This window comes from Rutilus rutilus (assembly GCF_951802725.1).
Source record: "Rutilus rutilus genome assembly, chromosome: 3".
Classification (NCBI taxonomy): Eukaryota; Metazoa; Chordata; class Actinopteri; order Cypriniformes; family Leuciscidae; genus Rutilus; species Rutilus rutilus.
In genome coordinates this window covers 47,831,966-47,855,587 of record NC_140211.1, presented here as the reverse complement: position 1 = coordinate 47,855,587, position 23,622 = coordinate 47,831,966, and positions in this window count along the sequence as shown.

Genomic DNA, 23,622 nt, shown 5'->3' with positions numbered 1-23,622 from the left:
TCCCTTTGACTACTGTACATTTTTTGACAAGACAGACATTAGTTATGTGGTGACTGCATCCATTTCAGATGTATAGAATAAGTTATAGTAGCTGAAAAGTATTTATAGTTAAAAACAGATTTATTGTTGTAGATTAATAGTGCGGGCCCTGTGTGGGCTTAGTGAGGGCTTCCTGGGGGCTAAGTGAGGGCTGCCCGTGCAGGGCCAGCGCTAAGGGGCCAACGTTTTGCCAATGAGCAAATTCTCATGGGCCCAGCGCGGGCAGCCCGCTGGGGGCCCTTAGGCTAGCCCTAAGTGGGCCCGTAAAGGGCCCGTGCTGGCTTGTTTGCAGGGGTATTATCATCGTGAACATCTGATCTAACGTTAGATATAAAACAAAACTATATGTATCTTGACAATTAATACATCAAACAGCACGAGAGCAATAAATGAATTAAATTACTTACTCGTTTTTTTCAGATGAATGATTCCTCTCGAAACCGTTGGTCTGCGTCTGCAGGATCTTCCTCAGGATTCAAATTAATCGCCAAAGCTACTGGCCCATTTAGAAAAAACGTTAGTCAGCCAGATGTGTTATGCTCAGTCGGCACGGATTTGGCCCATTATCTGTTCACCGATGCCGACAGTGACGCATTTCAGCCGGAATCGGCCCAACTGTGCTTGCTATCTGGGTCGTCTGTCTGTCTGTTTCGCGCTTCAAAATCTGTTGACTGTTATGCCGCGCTTTGATCTGATTGGCGGTTGGCAACCAATGTTAGGATTGTCTCTAGGCAACCAGTAGAGAAATTTAAGCTGACCAAAAATCAACATTGATTCAATGTTTGTCTTTTCAACACTGAAAAACATTGAATTATCAACATTGATTCAATATTATTTTAACATTGAATTTTCAACATTGTTCCAATATTATTTTAGCATTGATTTTTCAACATTGATCCAATATTATTTAGCATTGAATTTTCAACCTCAACCAAAATGATGATTCTGATCGAATTTCAACATTTAATCAATGTCACCTTGCTATCTGGGTTGTGTTCTCAGATAAGTCAAATATATGTATAGATATATGTTGCAAGCATATATTGTGTTCTCAGATAAGTCAAATATATGTATAAATATATGTTGCAGTCATATATTGTGTTCTCAGATAAGTCAAATATATGTATAGATATATGTTGCAGGCATATATTGTGTTCTCAGATAAGTCAAATATATGTAGATATATGTTGCAGGCATATATTGTGTTCTCAGATAAGTCAAATATATGTATAGATATATGTTGCAGGCATATATTGTGTTCTCAGATAAGTCAAATATATGTATAGATATATGTTGCAAGCATATATTGTGTTCTCAGATAAGTCAAATATATGTATAAATATATGTTGCAGTCATATATTGTGTTCTCAGATAAGTCAAATATATGTAGATATATGTTGCAGTCATATATTGTGTTCTCAGATAAGTCAAATATATGTATAGATATATGTTGCAGGCATATATTGTGTTCTTGTCACGACCGCCAAGGTAATAAGCACAGGATCCAAAGTGCAGCAAAGTGAGGTGTTTAATATCAAAAGGGTAATCCAAAAAGCGAAATCCAAAACAGGCAAAGGTCAGAATCCAGGTAGGCAAATAACAAAAACAAGAAACAGACAAGGCAGGGCAAAACTCGGGCAACAGACACGGTGTAACATTAAACATTGATTCACAAAGAACACAAGACAAACAGGGCTTATATACATGAATGACAAGGGGATAACAAGAGACAGCTGGAGATACAAAATACAGACACCTGGGTGCAAATCACAGACAGAATTGTGGGAGATGAAGTTCCTAGTGCAAGACACCGTGGGGGTAAGGAGGACATCTAGTGGGTACCCGGGGAAACACAACCAGACACTGTGACATGACCCCCTCTCTACGGAGTGGCTCCCAGACACTCCAAGACGGAACCCAGAACAAACCAAGAGATCAGGAGGGAGGTAACACGGTGGAGGATCCAGGGGAGGGACGGGGGACCAGGTCCATGCAGGGGAACAAACACGGAGGAACTAGGATAAGACAGGGGCCAGGGAAACATGGACAATAGGATGGGGAAACAGGGGAAAACCAAAAGTCTCTCAGGTGGCCGGGGCCAAGCGAACAATCCATCGGGTGGTCGGGGCAAAGCGAACAGTCCATCGGGTGGTCGGGGCAAAGCGAACAGTCCATCGGGCGGCCACGGCGGTGAAGACCCCTCGGGCGGCCACGGCGGTGAAGACCCCTCGGGCGGCCAGGGCGGAGAAGACCCCTCGGGCGGCCAGGGCGGAGAAGACCCCTCGGGCGGCGACTTTCCCTCGGGCGGCCAGGGCGGAGACTTCCCCTCGGGCGGCCAGGGCGGAGACGACCCCTCGGGCGGCCACGGCGGAGACGACCCCTCGGGCGGCCACGGCGGAGACGACCCCTCGGACGGTGGAACTGGCACCACCGGCTCAAGCACTGGAACTGGCACCACCGGAACTGGCACTGGAACTGGCACCAACAGCTCAGGCACTGGAACTGGCACCAACGGCTCAGGCACTGGAACTGGAACAGACTCCACCGGCTCAGGAACTGGAACAGACACCACCGGCTCGGGCACTGGAACTGGCACCACCGGCTCGGGCACTGGAACTGGCACCGCCGGCTCAGGCACTGGAACTGGCACCACCGGAACTGGCACCACCGGAAATGGCACTGGAACTGGCACCACCGGAAATGGCACTGGAACTGGCACCACCGACTCAGGCACTGGAACTGGCACCACCGACTCAGGCACTGGAACTGGCACCACCGACTCAGGCACTGGAACTGGCACCACCGACTCAGGCACCATCGGCTCGGGCACTGGAACTGGCACCACCGGCTCAGGCACTGGAACTGGCACCACTGGCCCTGGAACAGACACCACCGGTCCAAGCGTGCGCGCAGCCCACACACACCACATGGCTGTGGCCATAATGGCCAGTGTCGCGGTCACTGAGGGCTCAGGAATAGATGTCACCGGCTCAGGCTCAGGAACAGGAACAGACACAGACACAGACACAGGAACAGACACTGGCTCCAGCTCAGGAACAGAGACTGGCTCCGACTCAGGAACAGACCCTGGCTCCGGCCCAGAGACTGGAACAGACACCACCGGCTCAGAAACATACACTGCCGGCTCAGGGACTGGAACAGACACCACCGACTCTGGAACAGACACCACCGGTCCAAGCGTGCGCGCAGCCCACACACACCACATGGCTGTGGCCATAATGGCCAGTGTCGCGGTCACTGAGGGCTCAGGAATAGATGTCACCGGCTCAGGCTCAGGAACAGGAACAGACACAGACACAGACACAGGAACAGACACTGGCTCCAGCTCAGGAACAGAGACTGGCTCCGACTCAGGAACAGACACTGGCTCCGGCCCAGAGACTGGAACAGACACCACCGGCTCAGAAACATACACTGCCGGCTCAGGGACTGGAACAGACACCACCGACTCTGGAACAGACACCACCGGCTCAGACACAGGCTGTACGGCCATCTTGTCCATGGACACCGGCTCGGTAAACGTGACGGGAACACTTTCGGCGGCGGCCATCTTGTCCGAAGACACCGGCTCAGCAGACGTGACGTGAACAGTCTCTGGCTGGGCAGACGTGACGTGAACAGTCTCTGGCTGGGCAGACGTGACGTGAACAGTCTCTGGCTGGGCAGACGTGACGTGAACAGTCTCTGGCTGGGCAGACGTGACGTGAACAGTCTCTGGCTGGGCAGACGTGACGTGAACCGTCTCTGGCTGGGCAGATGTGACGTGAACAGTCTCTGGCGTGACAGCAGGCTGTACGGGCATCATCTCGGACCCTTGGTCGAGGCCGAGAGGTTTCCTCCTCCTCCGCCGTCTCTGATGGTGAGTGGACGGCTCTGGACTAGGTGGAGCCCGCTGCGGGGGAACCTCTGGATCGATGTGCGGCCAGAACGGGTAATGGAACGGGATCTCCTCCCGCCCACCTCCACCTCCTCTGCGACCTCCGCGGGTACCGCGAAACTTTACCAGGCGGGTCCCCACGAAAGAATGTTCACGGGGGGGAACATTAACCGACTTGGTTTGCCCGGTGTTCTTGCGCTGTGGCTCAGGGGAGTTGACCGCCATTCTCTCCTCCATAATCGGAGCCCACAGTGCAAAGCATTCAAAAATGCTCATTCTGGGTTCTGGTGCTGATGGTCCTCCTTGTTCCCCTCTGGCAGCGGGGAAATTGCGGCGGGCGCTCATACTGCTTGGATCCTAGAGGGTGAATCAATCTGTCACGACCGCCAAGGTAATAAGCACAGGATCCAAAGTGCAGCAAAGTGAGGTGTTTAATATCAAAAGGGTAATCCAAAAAGCGAAATCCAAAACAGGCAAAGGTCAGAATCCAGGTAGGCAAATAACAAAAACAAGAAACAGACAAGGCAGGGCAAAACTCGGGCAACAGACACGGTGTAACATTAAACATTGATTCACAAAGAACACAAGACAAACAGGGCTTATATACATGAATGACAAGGGGATAACAAGAGACAGCTGGAGATACAAAATACAGACACCTGGGTGCAAATCACAGACAGAATTGTGGGAGATGAAGTTCCTAGTGCAAGACACCGTGGGGGTAAGGAGGACATCTAGTGGGTACCCGGGGAAACACAACCAGACACTGTGACAGTTCTCATATAAGTCAAATATATGTATAGATATTTGTCATGCTATTTAAAATATAAGTACATATATGGCCATATATTACATTTTTGTATGGGTCACAATAGTAATTACAAGCTTTTCAGTACACACCACACCACCACTATAAAAATGACCATGCAGTTAATAAAACTGTAAAAATAAGACATTATGGTATTTATTGTTAATATTACTATTATGAGCCTTACATTAAATATAGGGTGATATAAGGGCAAACAATTTACTTTTATAGTAGTTGATGTATATAGTGTTTAAGGTGTTTTTCATTACAAATACCAGTTTATTATTAGTAATGTTGTTGTTATAGAAACAATAAATCTATGGTAATGAGGAGCTTGGTTTTTGCCGTGTCTTGCAATTAAACTCTGGATTTTATGCAATAACTATGGTAACTTTTCCTTATGGCAACTACAAATTTATTATAAATGTATACTTATTTATTCCAATTTAAAGGACTTTGTGGGCTGTATGGGCTGAATTTGAGCCCCAGTCCAGCCCTAATGATTCTCCTCTTCTGACAGTCCTGCATTACCCTCAGCGAGTTGTACGCTTTCCGCCATTTTCTCTGCGCTGGAGCAGCTGGAGCGACGTCTCGTAAGCAATCCCGGTGTTCTGATGTAAGAGTGAACATAAGAGTCTTACGAGCGACGAGAATACTTTTTGTGCGCAAAAAACTTTTGTATTCTCGTCGCTTGATAAACTTATGGTTGAGCCACTTTAGTCACTTGGACTATTTTAACGATGTCTTTACTAAAGTTTCTGGCCCAGCAAGTTTCGATCCCATAGAAGCCTATGGAGGAGTGAGACAGCTCTCAGATTTCATCAAATTATCTTAATTTGTGTTCCGAAGATGAACGAAAGTCTTACGGGGTTGGAACAACATGAGGGTGAGTAATTACTGACAGAATTTTCATTTTTGGGTGAACTAACCCTTTGTGCCTGGCTGCAACATCCAGTAAGAAGGAGTTCAATTCGTCACACATATAAAAAAATAATCAATGATTAAACTAGTTTTAAATTGGATGAAACGGCATCAACATTGACAGAATATTTTCATTTAAGCCTATAAATAATAATATAATAATTATGAATAAAACTATTCTTACCAATAGTTTTACTGTAAAATGATATGACCAGTGGATTATAACAAAATTGATTTTACATTACTTTAACTTAAACTATATTAAACTGACTTAAACAAAGTTGAATCTTGTATAACTTACAAAAAAAGTGGAACATTTCTTAGCTTATTTTGATGAGTTAAAGTAAATTAAATAGGCAAGTATAATCCATATATTTGTTCCAAAGAAATATATCTTATATCTGGTCTTACGGTCTTATATCTGCATACTGTATCACGTTTCTAAGAGAATACTTAAGTTTACTTTAGCTTATTTATTGAAACTGTTGTATTTTTAAAGCTTTATGTGAGCCGTCTGGTGTGGAAATTTCTCCTAAGTTATTAATACCGTTTTACCTACCTTTTCTTTACAAATTTACAATCCGGCGCCTATATCCTTTCTCGCCGCTGCGAGCGCCTATATCCTTTGTCGCCGCTGCGACACACACGTTTTCTTCTGAAAGAGCCGGCATTTTTCAATGCCCACCATGTCCTGCGGCTCGTGTCGAGCCACGCTCAGCGATGGGGACCGCCACGCGCTGTGCGCTTCCTGCCAGGGCCGGGACCACGCGGACCACGCGCTCACCAACGGCGGCTGCTGTGAGTGCGAAGCACTGCCTCTCTCGACCCTGCGGGCTCGACAGGCTCTGTTTTCCGCCGAGTCCGCCCCTCAGATGCCTCCTGCTGGACCGCGCCGTAAAAAGCTCTCGCCGGCGGCTTCCCCGCGAGCCTCTCTCTCGGAGTCCATGGAGGATGACAGCTGCTCTCCCATCGCGTCCATCCCGGACCCCGCCCCGTCGACACGTGAGTCCAGCGTCAGGGCTTCGGTTGACGCTGAGCTTCTCCGCCTCCTCACGAAGGCCGTGGAGGACCTCGGCCTTGAGTGGACCGCGCCCCAGGAGCCCACGCCCAACAGGCTGGATGGCTGCTTTCTGCCTGGACGCCGCTCTTTGCCTGTTCTGAGGCCCGCTCCCTTCCTCCCTGAACTGCACGATGAGCTCTCCAGGTCGTGGGGAGCTCCGTATTCGGCTAGGCTGAGATCCTCTGTTTCTTCTGCGCTCTCTGCGGTTGACGGCGCCAAAGAAATAGGATATCTCTCCGTTCCTCCGGTCGAGGAAGCGGTGGCGACTCACTTGTGTCCGCCCTCTGCGGGATGGCGGACCAAGTCTAGCCTGCCTACTAAAGCCTGGCGGACCACCTCGGCATTGATCGGCCGCGCTTATGCTGCCGCCGGTCAAGCCGCGTCTGCGTTACACGCTATGGCGATTTTGCAAATACACCAGGCCAACCTTCTCCGTTCCCTGGACAAGGCTGGCCCGACTTCAGAGTGCGACGGATCTGGCTCTCAGAGCTACCAAAGCCGCCGCCCAGGCCATTGGACGTAATATGGCCTCCCTCACCGTTACGGAGCGTCACTTGTGGTTAACGCTGTCCGACATGTCTGACTCTGACCGCGCCACTTTCCTGGACGCTCCTGTGTCACTGTCAGGTCTCTTCGGTCCCTCGGTGAAGGGCTTCGCGGAGCGCTACTCTGAGGTACAGAAGGCGTCTCAGACATTTTCTTCCACGGCGTTCAAGCTCCGCAGCGGGTCGCGCTAAAAAGCAGCCGCCCGCTCGGAAACCAGCGCCCCCACCGCCCCCACCGCCTCTGCCGCCTGCCGCACAGCATCGCCAGGCTCGGGAGGAACGTCAGCGCTCGCACTCCACTAGCCGACGCAGACCGCCTCCTGCCCGGGGTCCCAGGCCCAAGATCGCGCCGAACTTTGAGCCTCCTAAGTCTTCCTAGCCCCCCTAGTAAGGCGCCGATGGTTAAGTCCCGCTGCGGCCGGACCGCCATCGAAATCGGCATGACCCACTCTCTCAGTTCCCTCAACAGAGGCTATTCGAAGAGTGTATTCAGCAGTCAACGAGCCAGTTCCTCAACTCGCTCACCTGCACACAAACGCCGTTCTCACAGCGACCCACATAAATCTCAAAAAGAGCATTATGTCTGGTCATATTCCGGCTCAGGCCGAAGGTGTTTTGTATGTAGGAAATGTGCCCACTACCCAGTGCCCACCCCTACACATAAGCACTACCCTCTCTGTGTGTCACACTCATCCAGGGTCGAAAACAGTAAAGCTGGCTCATGTCGCTCGACCGTTAAAGGGTTACTTCAGGATTTAGCATTAAGCTTTGTATTAGTAGAAAACCTGTAGTATTTTCGAATTACCGTGCTTTCCACCCTCATATCCCCCTGAGACAAGAGATTTATGTATTTTTTGTCTGGAAAAAATCCTCCGATGACGCAAAAATCGTCATTTTGCGTCATCGGAGGATTTTCTGTCCTGAGGCTAAAGACTACAGCCAGTAGATGGCGTTGTTCCGCTTGTTTTTAGCCCGCCCATACAGGGTGGGATCTCACTCAGTCAGAATGTACACACAGTCAGCCGTCTTTCTGTGGAAGCTAAGCTAGCAGGCTCTTGTTCTGTGGAGAAAGCTGAATAGTAGGAGAAAGCTGAGTAAGTAACCATCCTCCTTTTCCCGGACTTGTCCAGCGGGCGAGATCGTTCAAAATGTCCGGGATTCAGCTTTTGCTTTCTGCGGTCGCCATTCATTGTTCACATGCACACCTTTCAATCTAACTGAATTCATTCCGATTGGTGAATTTGAATGTAGTGTTTACATGAACGCTAAACAAGTGATCGGTTGATGTGCATTTTACCATTGCTAAGAAAAATTCCCGCTCCTCCGTGAGAGATGCGAGACCCGGCGCGTCTCAGTAATGACGCCACCGGCCTCGCGCTGTTCTCCCGCGGCCGTCAGCCTCGTCCTGCTCGCCACAGTAAACATGATGAATGAATGGCGACTGTAGAACGCAAAAGCAGAATCCCGGACATTTTGGGCTATCTCTAAATCCCTCACAAACTCATCACTTAGGCTAGCTTTGTTGTTTTCAACTGCAGTGCGCACTCTTACCGGTAGGCGTGGCCTCTTAAGGCAGCGAAGCAAGTGCATTCTGGGAGTTGAGTTGTTGACCTATTTTAAATACACATTCATCTTCCCAGAGGTGAAGTATCCCTTTAAGTGTAGGAAAAGTGCCCACTGCCCAGTGTTCACCCCTACACATAAGCACTACCCACGCAGTGTCTCACACCACCCCGGGGTCCATATCAGTCAAACCGGCTTGTGCCGTTCATGTTTCACGTGTAGGGAATGTGCCCACTGTACAGTGCTCACCCCTTAGCTTGAGGCTACCTGTTGTGCTAATGCACCTGCTGCAGGAGCTTTCTATTCCATACAATCATTTTTTTTTAAAAGTAATTCGCATTTAAAGTTCCAAGAATAGTTTTTTATTGTTTGTTTTCTAACAAGACTTAAAGGGATAGTTCACTTTGAAATTAAATTTTGGTATGTTTTAGCTTACCTCAAGGGCATCCAAGATGTAGGTGCCTTTTTTCCGCAGTAGTTTCAATTTTGATATTTTTAGGTCAAACCGTTCTTGTCTGTCAGTCATTTAATGCAGGTCTATGGTCACTGTCTCAAAGAGCATGCACAGAGTCCAAATTAAAACAATTCCGCGTCGTCCAAATTAAACAATTCCCCATCGTAAGTAGTCTCCCGAGTCTTTCTGGTAGAAATGTAAGGCAGAGAGAAAGATGATAACTAAGATGAGCAACAATGAAACTCACATTGAGATAAAACTCAAAGTCTTAAAGGTTGTATCAGCGATTTCAGGCCCAAAAAAGGCCCAAACATAAATGATCACGTTCATCTAATCTTTCCTAACGATCCGCTAGCTGCCCGCCCCATAAGCAGGCCGTCAAAAAAACGTGTCTCTGTAGGCAGCCTAGGCTCTGAGATCTGCACACAAAAACAATTGGTTTCACCAACCATTCAAAACCAAAATAAATAGTGTTCCAACCAATCACAGACAGGGGGTGGGTGTTGTGAGGTTTTGCCTTGACGGCCTGCTTATGGGGCGGGCAGCTAGCGGATCGTTTGGAAAGATTAGATGAATGTGATCATTTTTTTTTGGGCCTGAAATCGCTGATACAACCTTTAACTGTACCCAACTACGCCACCTAGGGACTTTCACCCAAGGACATAACAGCAATCAAAGTAAATCAATAAATCACAGGTTCGTTCTTCCCAGAGAGGACTGAGACAGTTATGCCAATTAAAACCAATTTTTATTACATTAAAATATAGTTCACATGACAATCACACAACATTCACTGATGAGTACCTTCAATACATTTACCTCTTAATTATCCACAAATACAGAAAACTTACTTTAAATAAAAAAAAAAGAAAGAAAGAATAAAATAAAATAAATAAAGATTCAAAAACTGAGGGTGACACTCGTGTTGTCGAAGACACTAACAGTGAAAAATAATACCCTGACCCAACCCAACAAGTAATCACTCACTACAACCACACACTGGTGTTCCACATTAGACAGGCAATGAGAAACTCACACTCAAGTGTTTAACACTACACCCCAAAAAGTAGGTGGGCAAAGTACCTGTCACGTTACACGTTCAGGAATTAGGACCCAAAAGCAATTCAAGATCAACAGTTCTTTAATGGAAATTAGGCAGGCTGCGTAGCTGTCAAACAGAATGTCTCTTGTTGTAGAAAATAGGATGAACTCAAAGTCTCTTAATAAATCAACTGAGGAACAGTCCCGCAAAGGTACTCAGCATTCAACTCAGCATTCAGCAGCATCAAATCAAACTGGGCTCGGGGTCCGTCTCTCGACATCAGATGCAGAGTAGCTGGGCAGAGAAAAGCTTCAGCATTAAACAGTCCAGACAGCGCGTAGCTTCCAGAAACACGTGTACCAATACCGGACTAGGACAAGACAGGACAAGACAAGATTCTAGCAGGTAAGCTCCGTGACGTAAGAAACATTGACAATAATCTGGCAGAGAAAAATGGGAAAAGGGGTACTAGAAGTAGGAACGCTAATTAGAAGAAAGTGGAAGCAGGTGAGGAGATAGATTGAGTAAAGAGAAGAATGATGGAAAACAGCTGGCGTAGAATGAGCGTAATAGTAAGTGGGTGTGTCCGGGCGAGGTGTGTGTGAATGAAGAGCGAGCGTGTGTGTGTGTGGGTGTGTCAGAGAGAGATGAATGAATCAAAGAAACAAAAGCCACAAGGGGGAGACAGAGACAGGAGAGAATACCGTGATCATGACAGTACTCCCTCCTCAACGAGCGCCTCCTGGCGCTCCCGAGGATTGAGACTGGCGAGCGCGGTAGAAGTCCTCAATCAGCGAGCGGTCCAAGACGTTCCGGGAGGGGATCCAGCTCCTCTCCTCAGGCCCGTATCCCTCCCAGTCGACGAGGTACTGGTGGCCACGGCCCCGTGGTCGGACATCAAGTAATTTACGTACGCGATAGACAGGACCTCCATCAACATGAATAGGAGGGGAAACCTGGCGAGGGGGGGCGCGGACGACGGGCTTGATGCACGAGACATGAAACACTGGATGGATGCGCCGGAGGTTGGGGGGCAATCTAAGCTTAACCGCGACAGGACTGATGATCTTGGAGATAGAATATGGCCCAATGAATTTAGGGGCCAACTTGCGGGAAGGAGATCGTAACGGAAGGTTAAGAGTGGAGAGCCATACCTTTTGTCCGCAGGTGTATCTAGGGCTCTTAGTACGACGACGATTAGCAGCACGACGAGTGCGAGAACGAGTCTGACATAGTGCAGACCTCACCCTTCTCCAGGTCTTCTTACAACGCTGAATAAACGCCTCGACGGACGGGACATTGGTTTCGGTTTCTTGGGAAGGAAATAGAGGCGGTTGGTATCCAAGACAGCTGTGGAAGGGAGACAAGCCAGTGGCGGAGGACGGAGAAGAATTGTAAGCATACTCTGCCCATGGGAGTTGGTCTGCCCATGAGGAGGGATTACGGAACGCGAGACTGCGGAGAATACGACCAATAACCTGATTAGCGCGCTCGGCCTGGCCGTTAGTCTGCGGGTGAAAACCAGAGGACAGACTGGGTGAGGCACCGATCTGACGGCAAAATTCCTTCCAGAACAATGACGCAAATTGAGGTCCACGATCGGACACGACATCCGAGGGGAGTCCATGAATTTTGAAAACATGATTCACGACAACTTGAGCGGTCTCTTTAGCGGACGGAAGCTTGGGAAGTGGAATGAAGTGAGCTGCCTTTGAAAAGCGGTCTATGACAGTGAGAATTACAGTGTTGTCTCTGGACACCGGCAGACCAGTAATGAAATCCAACGCGATGTGCGACCACGGGCGAGAAGGAATGGGTAAGGGTCTAAGCAGACCAGCAGGTGGCGAATTACTAGGCTTGGTCTGAGCACAAATAGAACAGGCGGCCACAAATCGACGAATATCGCGCTCGCGGGTAGGCCACCAGAATTTCTGACGGATTACTGCAATGGTGCCCCTGACTCCAGGATGGGCAAATAGCTTGGAGGAGTGACCCCATTGCATGACGGCTAAACGAGTGGAGACAGGAACAAAGAGTAGGTCTCGTGGGCATTGGCGAGGAATGATAACCCGAGAAAGAGCTCGTTTAACCATACGTTCGATTCCCCAGATGGAGGAGCCAACGATACAACCCTGTGGGAGGATCTCTTCCCTAACAGGGGTTCCCTCGGGGGAATCGAATTGGCGTGAGAGGGCGTCGGGCTTAACGTTCTTAGAGCCAGGGCGATACGAAATGGAAAAATCAAAACGATCGAAGAATAGGGACCAACGTGCCTGACGAGCATTAAGTCGTTTAGCAGATCGAATGTACTCGAGGTTTTTATGATCGGTCCAGACAATGAATGGGACAGGGGAACCCTCGAGCCAATGACGCCATTCCCCCAAGGCCAATCGGATGGCTAGAAGCTCACGATTACCAACGTCATAGTTTCGCTCGGACGGAGAGAGACGGTGAGAATAGAATGCGCACGGGTGAATCTTATCATCAGTGGATGAACGTTGTGAAAGAATGGCTCCAACGCCCACCTCTGATGCATCAACCTCCACGATAAATTGCTTGGAGGGATCGGGGGTCGCAAGAATGGGAGCTGACGTAAACAAGGACTTTAAACGATCAAAAGCGGACTGGGCTGAGTGCGTCCATTCAAAACATGACTTGACCGACGTGAGTGCGGTAAGGGGGGCGGCGACCTGGCTAAAGTTGCGGATAAATCTTCGATAAAAATTAGCAAAACCCAGGAAACGCTGTAGGGCGACTCGTGAGTCGGGAACCGGCCAATCAGTGACAGCACGAACCTTGGCAAGGTCCATGCTGACCCCGTCAGCAGAAATGACCGATCCTAAAAACGTGACAGACTGGGCATGAAAGGTACACTTCTCGGCCTTTACAAAAAGACGATTCTCCAACAACCGTTGGAGTACACGGCGTACGTGCTGTACGTGAACCTGGAGAGCTGGGGAGAAGATTAGTATGTCATCAATATAGACAAAAACAAAGATGTTTAACATATCTCTTAAAACGTCGTTGACCAGGGCTTGAAAAACTGAGGGAGCGTTGACGAGGCCGAACGGAAGAACCTTATATTCAAAGTGCCCGAGGGGGGTATTAAACGCGGTCTTCCACTCATCCCCCTCTCTTATACGCACCAAATGATACGCGTTACGCAGATCTAGTTTCGTGAAAACCTTTGCGCCCTGAAGAATCTCGAACGCCGATGACACAAGGGGAAGAGGGTAACGGTTTTTGACCGTTATGTCATTGAGCCCACAATAATCTATACAAGGGCGCAAAGAGCCGTCTTTCTTTTTCACGAAAAAGAAACCTGCGCCAGCGGGGGAGGAGGACGGAACAATAGTTCCCGCGGCAAGAGACTCGGAGAGGTATTTCTCCAGGGCTTCGCGCTCTGGTGCGGACAACGAAAATAGTCTGCCCCGCGGCGGAGTCGTGCCAGGGAGGAGATCAATACAACAGTCATACGGGCGATGGGGAGGGAGAGAAGCGGCCCGTGAACGACTAAAGACCGCCCGCAGATCCAGGTACTCCTCCGGGACTCCAGACAAATCCCCCGGATCCTCCTGAAACACAGAAACAGAAGAGACAGGAGGAACAGCAGACACTAAACACTTCACATGACAAGATAACTTCCACGAGAGAATGGACCCCTTGCCCCAGTCAATATGTGGATTGTGTTCCACGAGCCAAGGATGGCCCAAAACGACAGGAGTGTAGGGCGAATGAAAAATAAAAAAGGTAATTGTCTCTCTGTGATTTCCAGAAATCGTGAGACTCACCGGAATGGTAGCGCGGCTGACTCTTTCCAGCTCGCTTCCGTCGAGGGCAAAAACAGGCGTACAGTCATTCAAATTAACTAAAGGAATGCCCTGTTCAATGGCCCAGGTCTCATCCAAAAAACTTGCCTCCGCTCCCGAGTCGATTAGGGCTCGACAGGTAACCGAGGATCCCGACCATTGGAGAGTGGCAGGGAAGGTAGTGCGTGAACTTGGCGGAGGGACAAAAGCAGTAGTGCTCGCCAGAAGCCCTCTCCTTACTGACGAGCGTTGGCTTTTAACTTGCATGATGCTGCGAAATGACCGGCAGATCCGCAGTAAAGGCAGAGTCTGTTAATGATGCGACGCTCTCGTTCAGCCGTAGTGATGCGAATTCCTCCCAGCTGCATGGGTTCGGGAGCCGAGCTGACAGAAGGAGTGATAGAAGAGACAGAGGGTGAGGCGAGCAGAGTCCTCTCCATGCCGCGTGCTCGACGCCGAAGCTCGAAACGCTTATCTATGCGGATGGCTTGGTCAATGAGAGAGTCAAGATGGGTCGGCATCTCACGGGAGAGGATCTCGTCCTTGATGTCTGTGTTAAGCCCCTCAATGAATCGAGCAACGAGCGCTGGCTCATTCCATCCGCAGGTAGTGGCGAGCGTACGAAACTCTATGGAAAAATCTGGAACTGACCGTTTGCCTTGACGGAGGGATGAGAGCAGGCGGGAGGCTTCAACGCCATGTGAAGAACGATCAAACACTCGAGTCATCTCCTCCTTGAATGTCGAGTAACAACTGGTGCAATCCGAGTCGGCGTTCCAGACCGCCGTTCCCCATTCACGAGCCCTCCCGGTGAGAAGAGAAACAATGTAGGCGATCCGGGTACGGTCCAGCGAATAGGTAAGCGGCTGTAGAGTGAAAACCACCTCACATTGAGGAAGGAATGAACGGCATTCTGAAGGGTCGCCGGAGTAGCAGGGCGGATTGTTTATTCTGGGTTCTTGGGTTCCAGAGAAGCGAGGGTGAGGCTCCGAGCGAAGATCGTGGACCTGCTCCGAGAGATCCGACAGCTGACTCGCCAAGGATTCGACTGCTCGACGAGTAGTGGACAGCTCGTCCTGTTGGCGGCCCAGCATGGCTCCCTGGAATTCCACCGCTGACTGGAAGGAATGATCGGTTGCTGGGTCCATAGCTGGCCAGATTATTCTGTCACGTGACACGTTCAGGAATTAGGACCCAAAAGCAATTCAAGATCAACAGTTCTTTAATGGAAATTAGGCAGGCTGCGTAGCTGTCAAACAGAATGTCTCTTGTTGTAGAAAATAGGATGAACTCAAAGTCTCTTAATAAATCAACTGAGGAACAGTCCCGCAAAGGTACTCAGCATTCAACTCAGCATTCAGCAGCATCAAATCAAACTGGGCTCGGGGTCCGTCTCTCGACATCAGATGCAGAGTAGCTGGGCAGAGAAAAGCTTCAGCATTAAACAGTCCAGACAGCGCGTAGCTTCCAGAAACACGTGTACCAATACCGGACTAGGACAAGACAGGACAAGACAGGACAAGACAAGATTCTAGCAGGTAAGCTCCGTGACGTAAGAAACATTGACAATAATCTGGCAGAGAAAAATGGGAAAAGGGGTACTAGAAGTAGGAACGCTAATTAGAAGAAAGTGGAAGCAGGTGAGGAGATAGATTGAGTAAAGAGAAGAATGATGGAAAACAGCTGGCGTAGAATGAGCGTAATAGTAAGTGGGTGTGTCCGGGCGAGGTGTGTGTGAATGAAGAGCGAGCGTGTGTGTGTGTGGGTGTGTCAGAGAGAGATGAATGAATCAAAGAAACAAAAGCCACAAGGGGGAGACAGAGACAGGAGAGAATACCGGGATCATGACAGTACCCTTTTACCAATGGCCCCAGGAGAACCCAAAGCGCTTACCTCAATAAAAGAATTAAAAAAAAAGTATAAATCAACCCCAAGGGAAATATATAGCCCCCCATAAATGATTGTTCATACAATTGATCGTTCATCAGCAAACTTCCAATGTATGAAGCACTTTGTCCATAGAATACAAATTATAAAAAAGAAAAATCAAATAACACAGATCTACAAACAATTACTAATAAAGGAAAATAATACCACAAAAAAAATAATTAAAAAAATCTAAATGGAGACAAAACAGCAGCCTAGTCCGGGTCCGTGTGTCCTGCCAATTAAATATACTCTTACACCGCTCAGAGCTGGAAGAAAGCCTGTTAGGCACGTCCCCCCAACTGCGTTAACAATGATTCTAAAACAACTGCACACGCTCTCGTTGCACTCGAACTGTGTAGCGACTGCAGATCACAGGCTTTAAATTACACACGCCACATTCCACTCATTCACATACCTTAGATTCAACGAACAGAATAAATGCCCCGAACCACATGACTCCACTAGGAAAAGGCAAAAGTAAAGGCAAGGAGTAAAGCACACACAGCGATTTGCACATTCCATTTTTATTAGAAGCACAATCATGGTAATGATTAACCAGCAGGTTACCCGACACAGCTAAATCTACAGGGCAGATACTTCCAGTTCTCCACCAGGGGGAGTTGTAGAGGAAAAATCCCAATCTGCTACAATCCACCCCACCCACTTGTATCGTCATCCCGGTGATGAACCACTAACCCATGAATCTCCATGAGCTCCAGGGTCTAAAAAATAAAGTGGTGTTAACAGGGCTTGACATTAACACCCGCCAACCCGCCAAATGCGGGTGGATTTTGCTCGTGGCGGGTAACATAGTCACTCCAACTAGCCACTTTGGCGGGTTAAATAATTGTAGTCTTTTCAAAAGGCATCTGAAATAAGTGTGACACTACGACACTACAACTCCCATGAGTATTAGGGCTGTCAACGTCAACGAATATTCTAAATTCGAATATATATTCGAATAGTTTTAAAAAACTGAATTTCGAAGGTGAAAATGACTATTCGAATGTGGAAAAACGCCTGCGGTAGCAGAGGCGCGGCTGTCTGCTTTGCGAGTGGGCGCGCTGCCTGAAGGGTCAGGGACAGGTAACAGGAAGAAGCGTTAACGTTAAACAGAAACATTACTAAAGTGTAGGCTACTGTACTGACTGAATAGATATTGCATGAATAAGGTAGGTTAGATACAGCAGTTCCATGCACTGCAGGCTTCCACTGGTTTGATTATTTACCGTTTCATGTCAAGGAAATGTTCCATGTTTACCACAGCACAGCTCGCTCGGAGCGTTCAATGTCGGTTCTATATACTGTAAAACTTCAAATAATGTTAATAATATTTGTTTCAATCACTGAATGAAGCCTGCTATATAAGAGTCGCGACCTTAAATTGCTTGCACAAAACTCTTGATCAGCACTCAACATTTGCTTTATTGTTGTTCATTTAAACCGTTATGCGCAGAGAGCGTGACGCCTCATTCGCGCCGCAAGACCTCCAGACACGCGTAAACGCGTCTTTACATTGACTTAACATTGAAATCACTCGCGCCAGACGCTCTATTCGCGTTTGGTGTGAACGCAGCATGAGGGTGAGGGCGAGAGAGAGAAAGAGTGCCTGCGAGTGCGAGTGAGCGAGCGAGCGAGAGTGAGGTCTGCGGTCTTGGCCATTAGTTGATTTACTTGTTTTTGTGTAGGTAATACGTTGTCAAATATGTTTAAACTTAAATAAACTACCTATACAAGTAGTTATGTCTCTTTGTATTAATTTGTCCTGTTATTGACGTAATGCGCGTCATTGACAAAATGTGCAACCAGATGTTCGAATAGTTCGAATATAGGCTATGTGTTTTTTTTAGAGGGAATATTGGAATGTCATTTTTGAGCAATTTTGACAGCCCTAACGAGTATTACATGCACACAGTGTTGCCTTGCGCTTGCACGCTAGTGACCGACAATACATAAACGAAGAGACAGCTAGCTGCCCTGCTGGAGTTACGTCGTATGCCGGTGGAGCTATGTGGCGACATATAATACATAATACATGGTTTTATTTAAAAAAAGGAGCTTTACACACAACCTTATCAGAGCTAATGATAATGACCTGTATTGTTATACATTTATGTAGTCTTGATTTGGGTGTGTATACAGTGGTTTTACATTTAAAAGGGTTGTAAATCTAGTTCAAGTTAATTTTAGCACGCCATAGTCAACTTTTATCAGGTAATTTCACAACAACAAAAATGTGGCTAGTAAAAATGCTGTGTGGCTAGTAACTTTGGAAAACCACTAGCCACATTGGCTAGTGAGCAAAAAAGTTAATGTCAAGCCCTGGCCGTTAGGCATATTGATCTGGAATTCATTGCCCCTCTCTCCCTACCCTACACTGCCGCAGGCAAACAGTGAAGGCTGGAATGTCGTCCAGCAGTAACACGGGTGGTCCTCCTCAATCCATCATCCTCCCGCCTGATCTTCCACTTCTGAATTGGGACAAGGTACTGAGGCCACTGGTTGCCCCAGCCTGTTGGTACAGCCAAACGGCTGTACGGCCTGCCGGCCTGCCATTGAATTGGCTTGAGGGCGAAATTAAAGGGGTGGTAGATGTCCCAGGAACGGGGTCATAGGTGCTGGTCCAGCTTGAATGACAAAAGGCCCGGGCACCAGGACCCAGCCATCCTCCAACTCCTCTTCTCCCTCCTCCCTCCTCCAAGGGCAGCGCAGCTGTTAGGGGTACTGGGATGAAAAAGGGACCCAAGAGTAGATTAGCAGTTCACTCAATTTATTTTCCAAAAAAAAAGTGGCAGCCAAGCCACCGAGCAAAGGCAGAAGCGAAATCCAAGGGGCAGGCAGGAGAAAAGCCAGAAGTCAGTTCAGTGAGGTAACAATATGGAGAAACGGGCCCAGCAAGGGTCAAAACCAGAGGCAGGACCACAGCCCCAGGGGCAGAGCCAAGCCAATAGTTCAAAACAAGAGCAGAACATTGAAACCAGGTGAGTGAGCCGAAAAAGAAAAAGAAGCAAAGAAAGAGAGAAGCATAAGTAGTGGAGAAAATCTATGCAAAATGGGAGACAGGTGTGTGTGTAAGGAGAACAAACAAACAAAAACAATAGAAAGGCTGATGATCAAACCAGAGTCCTGACAGCAGCCTCTGCTTGACCACCTAACGCCATACCTCTCTTTGGGCTTCGAGTGGCAATATACTGCTTCAACAAAGCGCGATGTACATGCTTGATTTTACTCAGGTCATGGGCTGATGCAATAGTGTACACTGCTCCTCTTTCAATGGGGGTTACACCTGGTAGTGTACAGAACTCCATCAGTCTTGAATCTTATTACGGCCTTGTCTGGAGTGGTCACGAAGCAATAGATGTCCCTCCTTCAGGGGAATCTCTTGAACATGAGAGTCATGGTTTCTCCTCCGGGAGTCCGCCGCAACTCTTGTTCGGTGTCTTGCTCCCTCAAATGCCATCTGAAGTCGAACTTGATGCTCAATGATCCAGTCGTGTATATGACCTGCCACAGGGTCCTCAATCCTACCCAGCAAGAAATCAACAGGCAGCTTGGGATCTTGGCTAAACATCAAATAATAAGGGGACTTACCCGTGGACTGGTGGGGGGTAGTATTGAAACAAAACAGCAGCTGGGGGAGACAAGCAGTCCAATGCCTCTTCCTTGTTACAGGCAGAGTCCGTAAAAGATTATGTAGAGTTCGGTTAAACCGTTTATACTGCCCAATGCCTGCAGGATGATACGGGGTAGTTCTTGACTTGGAAACACCATATAGGCCACACAATTGCTGGATCAAAGAGCTCTCAAAACTCTGTCCCTGACCTGAGTGCAGCTGGCTTGGTAGCCCAAATTTATAGAACCACTCTGTGACGAAAACTTGAGCCACTGTAGAAGCACATTGGTCAAGAATGGGAACAGCTTGAGTGTATTTCGAGAAAATGTCAGTCATGATGAGCACATTCTCCATTCCATTTTGGGCCGGCTCAAGGAGGGTAAAATCAGTAGCAAGTATTTCATTTGGACAGGACGCAAGGAGGTGGTTCATAAAGGTATGCACCACTGTCTGAGAGTCCTTAGAAACCTGGCATCGGTCACACTCCTGGCACCACTGTTTCACCTCTGATGACGACAACGCAGTCCTGAAGTGTCAACTAGTCTGTGAAGGCCTATTTCCCTTCCCTTTACCTCTGTACAGATAAAACATTGTTGGGATAATTCTGGTTCACGTAGCTACGCGAAAGCGATAAATAATTCTTTATTATAAATTTTTAAGGCCAGACAAGTAGTTTGTTGAGGGTTGGTTTGTAAAAGACAACACGCCTGCGCACATATATATTAAAACATGCATACCTATAGACTAAACACGTGATGCGCATATGTGCACGCTGTCGGCGTTTTCGTGGGTTTGCGCAGAGATAACCTTTAAAAAAAAAAAAAAAATCAAGGCTTGCACCTTGGAATCTATTTCAGGGTTTGCGTTCTCGAGCCACCAGGCACTGTTTTGTGCAGATGAGCAGGCCGGAGCGTGTTGAGTGTTTTCTGTTAGAACGGTGTCGTGTTAGCGACCCCTAAGTTAATAACTAATGATCTTTGCAACGGAAGTGAATCAATCAATCAAAACTAACTTTAGCTGGATAATAACTTTATTCTAGAGCTGCTGTAAAGCCAAAACAATCTCTGTTACTGTAATTTCCTATTATCTGTAAAGCTGCTTTGAAACAATCTATATTGTTAAAAGCACTATATTAATGAAGGTGACTTGACTCGACGACATGCCAGGCCAGTAACACCGCTGGCGGACTAGCTTCAGGATTTGTTCCACCCTCTGATGTCTATGCCCCTGGTGCAACTGAGTGAGCACTTCTACCTTCAATGACATAGGGAGGATCAACTGTAGCACTTCCTCACCCCCATCAGGATGTAGTATGCGATGGTATAACACTCCCTCCTGCTCCACAAGATGATCCCACTGTCTCAGTAGTGATAGCACTGGCCTTGTAAGCTTCTGCCCCTCATCAGATGTCAGCTGGCATTTTTTGGCATTGTCCTCTGTCTGCAAAGCACACAAACTAGCAGGGGCATAAAATGGGAAAACAGAAATGGCTGCTTGTATTACCTGAGAGGCAGGCTCCACAGGAACTTGGTGAAAAGACCCCAGCTCTGGCCGTAAACAGTATCATCGGAGTGATATGTTATCACTTGGGAGTGGCAGCGGGCAATCAAGAACCATCCTGAATACAGGGATTTCAAACAATATCACCTTAACATTTGGCCGTTCTTATTTGAAAGAATATCAAAGATGTGGGAACAGAGGCTATCACTTTCATTGTTATCCTCAATTTACATTTAAGACAGAGCTTCATTTACATGCTGAGTGGGAAGACAAATGTAATACAGTATAAAATGTTTGAGCAGAGAATATTCTGCGTTCTTTTTAACACTGTCTGTACTTTGTTACTGCTATGCTAAAATAAATTTCATTTTTGAGATCTTCGACGTCCACATAATTTTTTCTTACACTTATGACTCCTCAGGAAGCCTCATCACTCCTTGATCCTTGCCTCCTCGCGCTGCAATTAGATAATTGAGATGTCCTTCAAGATGCCTGAGCACGATCAGTTTCCGGGTCATAGGATGGAGGATGGAAGAGCGAGGAAACGAGGAGGGATATTGAGAAGCACCCAGAGAGTGTGAAAAAGAAAAATGACACAGATTGACGCGAGACAGTGCATTCATGTTCATTCGTGTTCATAGCTCTTCAAAGATAATTTAAATAATCTAAAAATAGATTATTTTAGTGAAAAATATCCTCAGAAGTCACGCTTTAAGGGTATTCGAAGCCGACGGAAAGAGAGATTGAGACGAACGGGCCACACCAAAGGAAACGTTATTTTATTTCCCTCTTTCACTTACCTTTTCCTTGGTGAGTACCATACTCGCTATTTTTATATATATATATATATATATATATATAGCATCCTGCATCTTGGAGACGTTCCCGCAGTTCTTCTGGATTTAGTCTCAGTTTTTTTCTGTTTCTTCATGTAATCACAGACGGACTCGATGATGGTGAGATCAGATCATCCTGGCTGCTGTCAGACTCCTTGTGCATACACAAATCTCACTGGATTATTACAATTAATGGCAAAAAGAATGTTTGGAAATGTAAACTGATATTTCCTACTGACACACTACAGCAAAAGATATAAATAACTGACTTAAAACCATTTTTTGGGGGGGACGGGGGGTGGGGGATATTAACATGCCTAAGACTTTTGCATAGTACTGTATATTTATATTAAGTGGTTCTGAAATATGGAGAGTTATCATTTGAAATGTAATGTGACAGAAATGCATTTGAAAATGGTAATCTAATCTATATTTTCATGAAATCTGTAGGCCTAAATAATGTTTAATTGTTCAGAATATGTATATTTGTTGAAGTAGTTATTTTATTTATGAAGAAATGTGTTACATGTGACGCTAGCTTTGCTGGCTGTGTGCATAGGTTTCAATGTACTAAAAGTGAACGTGGTTGAGTAGCATGTATGTTAAGTGCATAGGAAATTGAGTGATGAAACAGATAATTTATCTAATTTAAACAGTTTACTGAACAGCTGAATAATGATTATTTTTGGCTTTGTTTCTGCAAGGCTGTTATTTTATTGTTTTCTTGTTTTTATTTTATTTATATATGTCTTATGCCTATTGAATCCCGATCTGTCCCTGCCGTGGATGCTCTGTCTGTGGTTTGGACATGGCGAGCCAATCATCTACTTGAACGTACCTGGAAGTAAAAAGAACAATCATTTTGCTGAACTGGTAGGACAAAACATACTCAACCTGGAACTGTGCAATTTTTTTTTTCCTTTTTTTTTCTGGATTTCCCTGGATCACTCGTTGGATTTTTCCTATTGAACTGAAACAGAACTAAAATTCAGTGACATCTGGACATTGAATCTGATTCATTTTTTTTTTTTTTTTTTACTCTGGACACTGATTTTGAACTATGAAATCTGGTTTTGAATCTTATATACAGATTTTGAAATCTAAAGTTCTAAATTGAACTGAGGTGTCAATTGTGAACTGAATTACTGTTTATTATTGCTGTTTTATTTGGGTTTATTCATATTTTATTTGTCAAAAGATTCAATTCATTTAATTTAAAATAATAATACATTTAATTTCCTAGTATTCAGCAGTTACCTTTGCGTCTGAGTTGCTTAATTTCTTTCTTTAGTTTCTGTTATAAATTCCCTATAGCCTTACAGTGAGTCGAACCCACCTGCCACCTTCTGTAATCTGGTCCTAGACATAAATAGATCACATGTACCCAAGTTATTATGCCCTAAACGGGTAGCAGAAGGTTACAATTACAATCTGATTTTGTTATTTTGAATTTCTTTCACTGTATGTTTGTAGGGTGAACAATATGAACATTTAAACTTATATGTCAAATTCAGACCGAAATCCAAAATATGCCCCAGAATGGAAGGGGTTAATTTGACATTTAAAGGTCCCGTTTTTCCTGTGTTTTTGAAGCTTTGATTGTGT